Source organism: Lactuca serriola, chromosome 4, assembly GCF_051521515.1.
Source record: "Lactuca serriola cultivar US96UC23 chromosome 4, Lser_US96UC23_V15, whole genome shotgun sequence".
Classification (NCBI taxonomy): domain Eukaryota; kingdom Viridiplantae; phylum Streptophyta; class Magnoliopsida; order Asterales; family Asteraceae; genus Lactuca; species Lactuca serriola.
In genome coordinates this window covers 69260131-69273599 of record NC_136411.1, presented here as the reverse complement: position 1 = coordinate 69273599, position 13469 = coordinate 69260131, and the positions used below count along the sequence as shown (strand labels likewise).

At 38.0% G+C, this 13469-nt stretch overlaps 1 non-coding gene across 1 annotated transcript; it reads left to right on the top strand.

The window, feature by feature from the left end:
- Positions 1-7725: 7725 nt before the first annotated feature.
- Positions 7726-7832, top strand: LOC145049076 (small nucleolar RNA R71). The gene has a single exon (XR_013683193.1). It is a non-coding gene; the product is annotated as a small nucleolar RNA R71 (small nucleolar RNA).
- Positions 7833-13469: the final 5637 nt, after the last annotated feature.

Genomic DNA, 13469 nt, shown 5'->3' with positions numbered 1-13469 from the left:
ACTAACTCTTGAATATTTGTTTGTCAAGAAATGTTTTATTGACAAAAGAATCTTATATGTCAAGGAGTCAGTGGGAGTCTTAATGATCTTGAAAAGTTTCAAGAACTAATCAAAATAAACCTTATCGAACATCACTAGCACACGACTTAAGGTTTACAACCTATCGTGTTGACATTATCTTGTTTCTGTGTCGTTCCAATTAAGTTAATTATGCATGTGAGCCCTATGGGTTCTCATTTGAATGCATAAAAGGCAAGGACCTTAATCAATGAAAAGTACATTGATGGGAAAGGGTGAGTTGCTTAACTACTTGGAAGACATGGTGGGCAGCCGTGTTACCATAAGGCAAGAAATCAAGATTGAGAAAGGTCGGTCCATATGAGTTTGAATTTGTCGTAAACATTGTTTTGACAAATTCACATGGATAGGAACACATACACCACTAAAATCTAAGTGTCATAAGATTTCCTCCTTCATGAAGATGGATATGAGGAAATGCTTTCACTAAGAGAGATTTTAAGAAGATAGCGATTGTAAAATTGTATTCTCAAATTTGATTATGGTTACGGTATCCCTTTCCATAATTTGAATTATGAGATTTGGCAATTAGTCTGAATTGTTTAAGACACACATATGAGCTATCTTGGATAAAGGTGTATGCGATTAAAAAGCTTAGATAAAAGATTATCAAAGCATTAAGTATTAGAAATATGAACTTAAGAAATTCAATAGGTATTGTTTTTCTGTAAGTTAAGTTGTTTTCTAAATACATGTCAAAGCTAGTGGGAGCATAAGTGTTATGTTTATAATAATCATCATGATAGTGGGAGCATAAATGTTATGATTGTATGATTATTAAGGCAAGTATTTCAAGTTAGCAATATTAATTATAGAAAACAAGAGTCATACTTTGCAAAGTTGTAAGGGTTGAATAGTTGTTTTGCTATAATTTAGGGAGAGAATATTATGCTTCATTTCAAATCTAAAGGATTAGATTGTGGAATGTTAATAAATTTAGTCAAGGATACATAGTGTGTTCTTAAACTTCGAATATGATTACAACATCTCTCTTCATAATTCGAATTATAAGAACGTAGCACATAAAATATTATGGCAGAAGATTGATAAAGTAATAGATCTTCATGTAAGACATTATGCATCATGTCCCATACGCTTCAGGTATAGGATCGATTGCAAATGCTATAATATTTGACCATTCTAAAATTTTCCAAATGTCTAACGCATTTAGAGGGAGAAAGGACAAGAATCGGTTTTGACTAAGATAATTAAACAACTATCAAAGGGCGATCCAAAGCTCGCTGAGGATTGGTCGCTTGTGAGTAGTTGGAAGTATGATATCGGATGGAGTATATCGACATTATTATGAATAGATAAGATTCTATTAAGAATGAGTTGTCATATGGTAAGTATGGAAAGGTTTCCATATTGGGAGTTGGATATTGAGAATCTATGTCTAGATTAGAAACTTTTATGCAAAAGGATGTTCAAAGAAATGTACTTTGAGTGAGAGACATCACATCTATGGAATTGTCTTGTAACAATCTCCGATAGAGGACTTTGTAATTTCATTGGCAATACTCCTTGTGACTTTAGTGCAGTGATATTACGAAAGGATCGTTGCATAAAATGTTAGAATCTAGCATATTCTATAAGTGGCAAGAATTTGATATTCTCTCACTTGTAGAAAGGATTGGGAGTTGTGAAATGAGTATGATTGGTAATGTGTTCATTTGATCTATTTCACAAAGTAAGAACCATAGGAAAACATTGTGTGCATGCTAAGAGCATGGCAGAAGTAAAGTTATGATTCAAGTAAGAAGTTGATTACCCGAAACGACAAATAATGAGTAATCGATATGGTGATGAATAAAAGGTGTTTTATTTATACTCAAAGGTTTGGGGCCATATGGGACTAGTATTATTCTTGTGTTTCACCTTGCATGTTTTGACTTCCCGAATAATTAAGTTGGTTCAAAACAATCAAATTATTCGAACGGACCACAGTCGTTCATATGTTGGAAGTAGGTATGAATGAAGACTGTCGTGAATTGGTGTGTGGATTGTCTAAAGTGTATTAGACATAAGCAATTGTTTGCTGCAACGTTCATGAGTGCTTATGAATATGATTTGAGCATTGGAACTAATCCACGCTCACTTGGATCACTTCATGGATTTTATCATGAGTGATTGGTGAGACGATAACATCTTATATTCTTGAAACCGAGATGTGTGAGTTGTATCTTGTAAGTCGGTTGCACATTGATAATATGTAAACGCACCAGTAACTTGGTGTTATAAAACATATTGTTGTGTATGATTTGGTGAGTAAGTGCAAGCGAGCATTGAGTCAAAGTTTATCCGTTTCTTTTATCCAAAGTAGGATAAAAGCGATATCTGTGGGCCCCTCGATGATTTAGTGATGGCACCTAAGTGCTTGGCCAAGCCGGGACTAAATTGATGTGTTCAATTGTAGTCTGTTGTCAGTCGTCATAAATCTGAATTCGGGAAATAGCACATAGACAGAGAGAATGATTTAGATCCATGTCTCAGTCTATACGATAATATCTAGAATGGAGGAATATATGATCCCTTATCTAAAGGACACGCGTATCTGATAAGATCAGAGTTGACAACGGCTTTAGAAAGCTACGATTACAGATCAGGATATGAATTCATACGCAGAATAGTTACTAGACTTATCCAAGTGGGAGACTGTTGGATTAGCGTCTAAGTCCATAACTATTTTGGTATGTACTTGACCCGATGGTGCATGGTCCTTTTGGGTTGCCTTCACCAAAGCAACTTGATAGGATGAATTATGGAGAGAAAGGATTAAATGTGATTTATTAATATATTATGAGAATAATATATTAAAGGAGAAATCATATTGTTTAATTAATATTAGTCAAGAATTAATAAGAATTAAGTTTGTGGCTAAAATAGATTAATTAAACTTAAGGGACTAGAATTGTAATTATAATATAATTGCAATTGGGCTATGGATTGCCTTATAATATAAGGTTGGACGAATTCTATGGGGAACCAATTAGAAATCGTCCAAGGCTTATTAAAGAAGGGTCCATGGGTTGCTTAGGGCCTAAGCATCCAAATTAGGGTTTCCTAGTTGAAAACCCTAATAGTCTATATGTATATATAGTACCCTTAAGCCTCAAAAACATGGTGAACTAATTGGTTAGGGTTTCCACACGTTTTGGGCAGCCTCTTTCTCTTCTCCTCTTTATCCTCTTGCTCTTGGTGTTTGTGAACCATTAGAGGAGTGACATTTGTGACTCTAAGCTTTCTAAAGTCATTACAAGGACGATTTGAGATTGTTATTGCTACATAACAATCAAGGTAATATCTTAAACCCATTCTTATGTTAATATGATTATTTGTATGCTAGAACTAGGGTTTAAAGTCTTGGATGAATAGCATGTACAATAGAGAAACCTAGATCCAAGCATTAGGGTTGCATGAGCACATAGGATGTTCTTATGTCTAAAACCCATCATTTATAACAGATTTTTCCTGTCCCGGCCTACTAAAAATAATATAATAAAAATAAAGTCAAAATTAGCCAACGGAGTCTAAACAAGAGTTGTAGAGCATAATCTCACTTACGCGTGGATATAAAGAACGTCAAAAACGGAGCTCGTATGCGAAAGTTATGAATTTCTGAAGTTCGGGGCGTGAACCCCAAGGCTGTGTCAGAGCTCACGAGGTGAATATTAGAAATTCACGAGGTGAGTCAGTTCACGAGGTGAATATTAGAAACTCACGAGGTGAACAAATGATGGACGTCTTCCAGGGCAAGTGGCCATGACGAACGCAATGAAGTATCGAGCTCACGAGGTGAATATTAGAAACTCACGAGGTGAATATTAGAAACTCACGAGGTGAGCCTAGCTCACAAGGTGAATATTAGAAACTCACGTGGTGAACTCAGAAAATTCACCCTATAAATAGAATTCAAGGGGCAGCCGAGTTTGGTTGCTCATCTCTTACTCTCCCACTCACGATACTCTCTCTAAGCCCTATTTTAACCCCCCGAAGCCCCGGTATCATCCCGAGACCCGAAGTGAGTCCCGAAGCCTGAAGATCCTGAGAAGAAAAGAGTTTTCGAGCCGAAGCTCTGCCTACGAGAAGCTCGGTGTGTGAAGATCTTCTAGTTTCACCGAAGAAATACTACTCTTAGAGCCGTAGTGCTGCCCGATCATCTTCTGATCAGGTGAGTGTGTGGTCACTTTCTTCTAACACATAAATATTAAGTATTTGCTGTGAAATACGTGCTATGTGTATAATATAAAGTTGTTTATACGTGTGGGTGTATAGTCCCTTTCATAAACACGAGTATAATACAAGTATTGTTTGAATGTATTAAGTGTATGTTTGGGTGAGTGTGTAGTTACTTTCTTCTAACACATAAATACGAAGTATTTGCTATGAAATACGTGCTATGTGTTTATATATTATTTGTCTATTTGAGATGGGCATTGAATTGAAGTTTTATATAGGTTTTAAATGAGTTAAACTGTATATGTATTTTATCTCTACAAATATGTTGGGTAGAACATGGGTAGACGAAATGGTTGGTGTGTGATGAAGGATGAGTTTGAGGATGAGACGAAAGATAAACCTCGATAGCTATGGATTTAGTATTGTAGATAGATGAACCTTGGTAGCTATGGATTTAGTACCGTATAGACAAACGTTGGTTGCTATGGATTTAGTACTGTAGATAGATGAACCTTGGTAGCTATGGATTTAGTACCGTATAGACAAACGTTGGTAGCTATGGATTTAGTACTATTAGATAGACGATGATAGCTATGGACTTAGTACCTTTTAGATAAACGTTGGTAGCTATGGACTTAGTACCTACACTGGTAGCTATGGATTTAGTACCCGATGAATGAACCATAGCAGCTATGGAATTAATGCTTTACGAAAGAGCCTTGGAAGATATTGTATTAGTGCCTAATAAAGAATCCTGGAAGCTATTGTCTTAGTGCCTAATATAGAGTGACCGAATAGATGACTCTTAGGGTAGGCCCTTAAGAGTAAGGAAGATAATGGGATGGGTAATCGGAATGATCGTTTGATGATTGAATATATGTATATATATATATATATATATATATATATATATATATATATATATATATATATATATATATATATATATTGTGGGTTGAAAACCCTATATGCTCACCAGAATCCCAAGCCTGACCCACTCAGTTTTCTTTGCATTACAGGTAATGACACAAGAGTATAAGTTGGTGGACTTGACGAGAGATTTTGGAATATAGATTAGTTGTTATAAATAACTGTTGTAAGGTCTATTTTATATTGTTTATGCTTTTGGTCTGTATCGGAACATGACACCCCCGATATTTTGTTATTTAATGAAAATACATTTCTTTAAAGAAATGCTTTGATAAATTCTTATCATATTTTGTTTTGGGAACAAATTCCGCAACCGTTTTCTTTAAACGAACACTCTGATTTATAAAACAAAGCATAAACAAATCGGTATTTTCTGGCTGTGAAATTGGGGATGTCACATATTTTGGGGAACTCACGAAGCTTCGTGCTTACCGTTATATGTGTTATATATTTCAGGTACTTCTGAGAATCACGGGAAGGCTCCAGCTTGATTGTACAGACTTATTTGGGACCATGTTGAGGATTTTGGGATTTGATTGTAATTGGGAATTATGATGCTCTTTGAGACACTTATGGTTTTATTTATATAATAATTAACACATGAGATTTATGAGTTTTAAAAATGAAAATTTTTTGTTGAAAATTCACAGTGTTACACCTTTCTTTGGAAGTAACCTCATTTTCGTTCTCGTCACTCGATAATTCGTCACTTTCTCTACTTACCCAAGAAGTTGGATTTGTGTAGGCAACGACTTCAACTAAAAATGGAATGGATGCTCTCGGTTTCGTGCATTTGACTTGTTGAATTGTCTTAATTTTTTCTTCCATTAACTTCTCCAATTCTCTAAGTTCATCTTCTTCATCAATGTTGAAAACCTCATCTTCAACATCACTTCCTTGGACACTATCTTGGACTCCAAAAGTTTCCTCTTCATCTCCAACTCTCAAAGTGAGCTTTGAATCGCGAATATCAACCAAGGCTCTAGCAGTATTTAGTAATGGGCGACGAAGAATAATCGGAACATCGGGATCTTCTTTCATATCCATTACCACAAAATCAATTGGAAAAACAATTTTCCTAATTTTTACTAGAATATCTTCTACAATGCCTCTGGGTTGTGTCACTGAACGGTTTTCCAAGTGAATGGTCATCCTTGTAGCCTTCGACTTCTGAATATTCAGCTTCTGATAAAATGAATAAGACATCAAATTTATGTTAGCCCCAGAATCAGCTAAAGCATAAGTCTTCAGATTGTTCCCAAACTCACATGGAAGAGTGAGGCGTCCAGGATCTCCCATCTTCTTAGGTCGGTCTCCCAATACAACTTTAGAGCTCTGCTCACTAATAATAACCTTGGAATTTTTCTTCAATTGTTGGCGAGCGTCTATCAAATCATGTAGGACTTTTGCATATTCAGGAACCTTAGATAATGTCTCGACAAAAGGAGTCTTCATTGGGATACCCTTTACGTGCTTTATAAACTCCAAATGCTCTCTTTCTAGTGGATGAAGATTAGCTTGGGACGGAAATGGTAAATGAGGTCGATAATTCGGAACAAATGTTGAATTACTTTGTTCAGACTGTGCCACGTCGTGAGCATAGAAGGCTCACGTCGTGAGTCTGGTGTTTCGGCATCATTTTTATTTTCGAGCTTTCACTTCTTAGGCTTTAGTTCAGACTGGTTTGGCTCCACTTCCATTACTTCTAGAAACTCAGAGATGGCCTCTTCTTCAGTCGCGATCATCATAACATGGGATTGAGTTTTTTTTTTTTCGGGAAATTATGAGTATAATTTGTTGCTCACCAAAGTAGTTAGTTGACCAAGTTGGGCTTCGAGATTATGGATCGATGCTTGATGATTTCTTAATGAAGCTTGTTGGTCAATCATCATTGTCTGCTATTCCTTCATCATAGCTTGTTGTTCTTTCATCATCTTCATGTGATCTTTTAGCGTTGCATTGGTATCATCATGTCTTTTCTCAGAAGCTTCCATAAATTGGGTTAACATGTTTTCGAAGTCAACTTTCTTCTCAGCTGGTGGTTGTTCCTTTTAGTAGAAGCCTCGGCCTGTCTGCCTATATTTCTCATCTTTTTGCTTCTTATATTCATCATATGGCAACCACTCCTTCTTTAGTTTTCTCTAGTCTCCATCATATTTATCCCCACTAGAATAGTAAACTTGAGCCTTTTTGTTCCCATATTCATCCAAGTGGCAGTCTCTAGTCAAATGTGGACCATTGCATCTTTCACAACCAACTCTAATTGCATGAATTCATTGGTCCATTTGGGTCAACCTCCGGTCCATATTATTTAGCATTGCCATCATAGTAGCCATCTCTTCAGAATGTGCACCCCTACTGCCTTTTACTCCATCTTGTCTTGGGTTGTGGTACTCACGAGAATACTTCGTGAATTTTTCAACTAACACCTTGATCTGATTTGGATTTTTCTTTGTAAGAGGTCCTTGAGAATCAAGGAGTTGCCTTCTCATGAAATTGACACCGTCATAGAATATGGACACTTCTTGTTGTATGTTAAGGTTATGTTAAGGAAAATTTCTTAGTAACCCTTTATAGTGTTCCCATGCCTCGTAAAGTGACTCCCCTGGTTGTTGCTCAAAATTGGTTATCGCCTTCTTGAGTTTAGATATCTTGGATGGTGGGAAGAATTGTTCGAAAATTTGCTCGCGAATCTGGGCCCAAGTAGTGATTGCACCAGGTGGAAGTGCTTCTAACCAATCTTTTGCAACTCCCTTGAAAGTAACGGGAAGCATCCTTAACAAAAATGTGTCTCTGGTAACATTCGGGACATTGAAATAATCTGCAATGTCATTGACCTCATCTAGATGCTTAAAAGCATCCTCATGATCCTTTCCATAAAATGGTATATCCTTAAGTGTAGTAAGGATGTGTCCCTTCAGCTCGAATGTGGCAGTAGCTGAAATTGCAGGTTGTACTAGAACCAGACCAACATCGTCTTTAATTCGCCTTTTGTAAGCTCCCATGGACATATCTTCAATGTTCGCCATTTCGTTTTCTGGCTTGTCTTCGGGTTCACTTATATATAGTCCGAACTCGGCCTCGGATTCATATTTAGATACTTCTGGATTATGTATTGGATCTAAAATTTCAACTGTGCTCTTGTCCTTTGAAGATGTGCTTGACTCTCCCGTTTTCTTCCCTGACGTTCTTCCAAAAACTGATTTGAGATCTTTGAAGGATGACTTCTTTGGTGTTTGATCTTCTTTCACGTTTTTATCCGTCTTTTTGTGAAGAGCTGACTCTGGATCTTCAAGTGGTGGCACCAAAGGTGTTTTAGAACCTATGGCCATTAACTACTGCAATAAAACAAAAATACAAATGTAAAACTGAACAAAAACTAAATAAAAATAGCCCATTGACTGGTCACCACGATGTGGAAAGGGCACCGCCTCGTGTTGTCGCAAAAATTTAAACAGAAAAGAAAAACGAAGAAAACGTAAAAACTACTGAACTCACGTTGTGAGCTTAAGTTTCACGTCGTGAGTTGGGTACCGAAACAAAAATCTAGGCTGGAAATTTAACTTTTTGCATGTTTTACCCCACAAAAGGATCGATTAACCTAAAGCAAATAAATAACAGTCAAATATGTCGTTCCCCGGCAACAGCGCCAAAACCTTGATGCGTGCAAATAGCTACACCTAATTTTATTTTTATAACCTAACTAACTTAACTAACTAAATTGCGCCTAGGCAGTGTACCTAGTCAAATTATAGAATAGTTCAAGTAAGTCGGGTGTCGATCACAGGGAACTTTTTGAACTAGTTAAATTACATACTAATAAGTTAATCTAAATTTCTAGCTAAGTAGTGAGTTTTATCTAATTTTGCAAGTTTAGAATAACTTAATTCTTGACACAAATTCAATCAAATAACAAAACACTTCTGTTAGTTTGAATCCACTTTCCTCAATGGATTATAGATAAATTATGACAATTCCTGTTGGTTACCAATTAAAATAGTTTTAGCAATTCAGTTCCAAATTAACTAATATTAATTAATTTATGTAGATCTATGCATGTTCACACATAATTTAACACATAATCAATTATTAAATAGAATTGGAGCTATGTAAGATTGAGTTGACAAACACAATTATGGTCATAATATGAGTTCTCTAGTACATCCAAATTTAGTAGTTCAATTACTTATCTAAGAATGGTTCGATCTTACCTCTACTAATTTAATGTTAACTAAATTACCAGGTATTCTAATTCATGCAGATTAATGGTCATTAGCTACACAGAATAAGAATCTAAAGTAATGTAATATCAAATCAAGCACGTTAGGTATAATCAATCAAACACTAGACATAACCAACATGAAAAGTCTAATCTAATGTATTAAAACCATGAGTTCCAGCTTCATCTAGCTAACAGAAGCAGCTAGATTTAGCTGGACATTCTAACAAATACACAAGCACTAGTCATATTCAAAAGCATGTTAAATGTACCAAAATATAAAGTTAACTAGGAACTTTTCCTTCTTCCTTGGTATGCAAACCAATTTCCAGGCCTTCTCTCCTTCTGAATATCGACTTCTGAACTCTCCAAGTCAGCCAAAAAACTCCTCAAATCGTAATGATAAAGAGAATATATATTTTCTAAAATTTCTATACTCACGTCGTGAACAATTATGTCTCACGACGTGAATTCAGTGGTTATCCGTGTTTGACAAGGAGTCTTCTATGCGAAGTTTATCTTCTGGAATATTCCCACTCACGTCGTGAATCTTCAATCCTCACCTCGTGAATTAAGCTGATTTCGTGGGTATCTTTTTCTTTTATTCTCCAAGCCTCCAAAGTTCCAAGCTTTGTCATTTTTAGTCCTTTTTCTTCAATAATGTTTCTATTTGACTGCAAAGTACAATTTAAACTTATAAGTATCATTATTCAATGCAAATAACCAAAATATGTATAAATATGTACGTAAATATTGCCTAAATATGTATAAATATGGCAATATCACTTTACGTGACCTTCGTGCCGTGGGATGTTAGATCTAGAGTTTGGAGTGGCAAATCTGCCTTAAAACGTCTAAATGAGAATATGGACTGAAGGGACTTGCTGAGTCAATGAGTTGACTCGACGAGTCGGTTGGGGTTTGTCCAGATGAGCTTGATTAGGCGATAACTCAGTGAGTTGGAGGGTCAACTTGACGAGTTGAGCTGGACTTTCATGAGACTTCTGAGGAAACGAGGGCACTCGATGAGTTGCATATATGCACTCGACGATTTGGGGCCAACATGGACTGTTCAATAGAGTTTGACTTCTGTTGACCTTAGGATTTGGTCAAATATGAGTAATTAAGACCATGAAGGGGTAAAATGGTCTTTTACCCATTTCAAGAGTTAGAGAGAGAAAGAATAACCTTTGGTTATTTAGAGTCGTGAATAGAGTATTAATTAGAGATAGTTATCCTATGTGATAGTCGGAGGCTAATTCAAGATTCGTGTTTCGAGGGTATTTGTTTGCTTGCTTTCGAGGTGAGTCTTCTCAAGATACTTACCTAGTGTGGTAATCCGAGTTGTGTGACTAGAGGGTCTTATGTGCTTATATTGAGTATTATGATATCATGCATTATGTCTATGTGATTTATGTTGTGTATTATTCTGAGCTTACTGAGTTAGGACCGGATGATCCATCTGAGTTAGGACCTGAGGGTCCACCCAAGTTGTGGACCGTAAGGTCCCACTGAGACACATTAACCATAAGGTATTATTGAGTTATAGCCTCGAGTGGCTAATGAGCTGTGTGTGGTATTTTAGAGAACTCACTAAGCTTCGTGCTTACCGTGTTATGTGATATGTGTTTCAGATACTTCTCAGGATTGCAGGAAGGCAACGCGTAACAGCCCGGAATTCCAGGTATCGTTGTATTTATGATTTTGGGTGTTTTAAGAGGGGACTCGGCGAGTTGGAGCTCAGACTCGCCGAGTAGGATCGCGGATCTGGTCGCGGGTTCGCGACTGGACTCGACGAGTCCGGATATGGACTCGGCGAGTCTGCGCTGTTTAGCGAAAACCCTAACCGTTCAGGGTTGGGACATATATGAGGGACCTTATGGCCGTCATTGTTCACCCTAGCCTTCTGAGAGAAACCCTAATTCGATTGTGAGCATCTGGAGCAAGGTAGAAGACCATTGTTGATTTTGGAAGTGTTGTTTTGCAAGGAAGAGGAGGCTTGGTTAAGGGAACAACAAGGGAAGCCACGTTTTGAGGATTGGGGACACAGAGAGCACGTTATTCAGGTAATATTTCGAGTTACATTCTTCTATGTTGATGTGTATATGGATTTAGGGTTTATTGAACCCTTTTGTGGCTAGATTGAGTGTTACCTTAGTCCCCCAAACGATTGGAACCCTGTATTGGGACCTTTGGAAGTCCAGAATGTCCCATGCTTGAGCATTTCGGGAATCAATGGAGGTTTTGGATTGGAATCCTTATGCCTTAGGTCAAAATGTAAATTATGAGTCATGGGGTGTATTATGAGCACCGAAATGAGGACCTTACGTGATGAATCAGTCTAGGAAGGCCAGACCTATGAATGGTCGGAGCAGATCTGACCTTAGAAAGCAGTTTGAGCGGTTGCATGGCATGGACTCGCCGAGTCCGATGAACAGACTCGGCGAGTAGCTTGAAGATTAACTGGGACTCGCCGAGTTGTTCTTCAGACTCGGCGAGTTGAGTCGGGGTGGCCCCGCAATTCTTCCAGGAGGAACTCGTCGAGTCGAGGAGGATACTCGACGAGTAGAAAGGGAATCTTAGAGAATTGGTGAGGACGTCTAGACTCGCCGAGTCGCCCTAGCACTCGCCGAGTCCGGTCAAGTTGACCATTGACCGTTGACCGTTGACCAGAGTTGACCTATGTCTAACTTCTTAGGGATAGTCGAACTTAGAAGATAAAAGTGTTAATAAGAGATATATGATGTTATAGGGAGATTGTAGCTCGGCGGATCGAGCACGAGTGATTTCAGGATTGCTAGCTTTTGATATTCATGAGGTGAGTCTTCTCACTATACTGTACCCGGAAGGGTTTGACTGTGTGACCGGAAGGTCAGATATGATATGTGATATATGTGCTATATGTAATAAGTTAATTGTTATACGTGCTATGTATGTGGGCCGGAAGGCATTATGTTATGTGGGCCGGAAGGCATTATGTTATGGGCCGGAAGGCGATTATGTTATGGGCCGGAAGGCGTTGTGTTGTGGACCGTAAGGTTGGCGTGGGTAGGACCGGAAGGTTTACCCAGCAGGGACGGAAGTCCCCTGAGACACATGGACCGGAAGGTCAGGGCCTGGAAAGGCGTATGTGCGTAAGTTGTATATTGGGGAACTTACTAAGCATTTATGCTTACAGTTGTTATGTATGTGTTTCAGGTACTAGCGAGGACCGTGGGAAGGCGTTGGTGTGATCTGTACACACTGATTGATGTTTTGTGATCTTGGGAATTCTATGATTTGTATTTTGACATGACACTTGGAATATTTATGCCTTGTTTGAATGAAAATACTTTATTTTTGAAATGAAAAATTTGTTTGAAAATTTACGTTGTTACAATTGGTATCAGAGCCTTGGTTTGAGGGATTCGGGTGCACCTTCGGGCGTAACTGAACTCAAACCGAGGATTTGAGGAAAACTTTTAAAATAAAGGCATAAACTTTTGTAAATGATTTTGTGGTAAACAAGAAAGAAACAGTGTGTACGATCAGTCAGCGCCCGAACGGTAAAGATCCCCAAAATACCTTACAATATTATATGATATGAATTGTTATGCATGCTAGAAGACTAGGTATTCATGATAGGACTAGAGTGGCCTGATTTGTGATGCCTTAGTCTAGGGAAGTTTGCCGATATGAGATGCTTGATAGCGTGCAGGTAGATAGTGCATATCAAAAGTAGTGTACTCACTATCCGGGGTTTGGGGAGGAAGATTTGGGATGAATGCTGATGCGGTGTGGTCGGTAGTATTGGGCCCGTACTACCGAAGACACCAGGTCAGTGGGAGACCCAAGTAAGAATCCCTGGATATCAGAGACTGAGTAGGGTTGCGTTATCGAGTGCGATTGTACTCGATGGAGTCTCTGATAGTTTTATGTTGTATTTCAGAGACATCATGGTTAGACCACGCCACGAAGCGAGTTCGAGCGGTGTGAGTGACGAGGAGATTCGTCAGATGATTCATGAGGAGGTAGCTGCAGCGATCCGGGCTGAGATCCCGGAGATGTTTGGGTCTATTAAGAC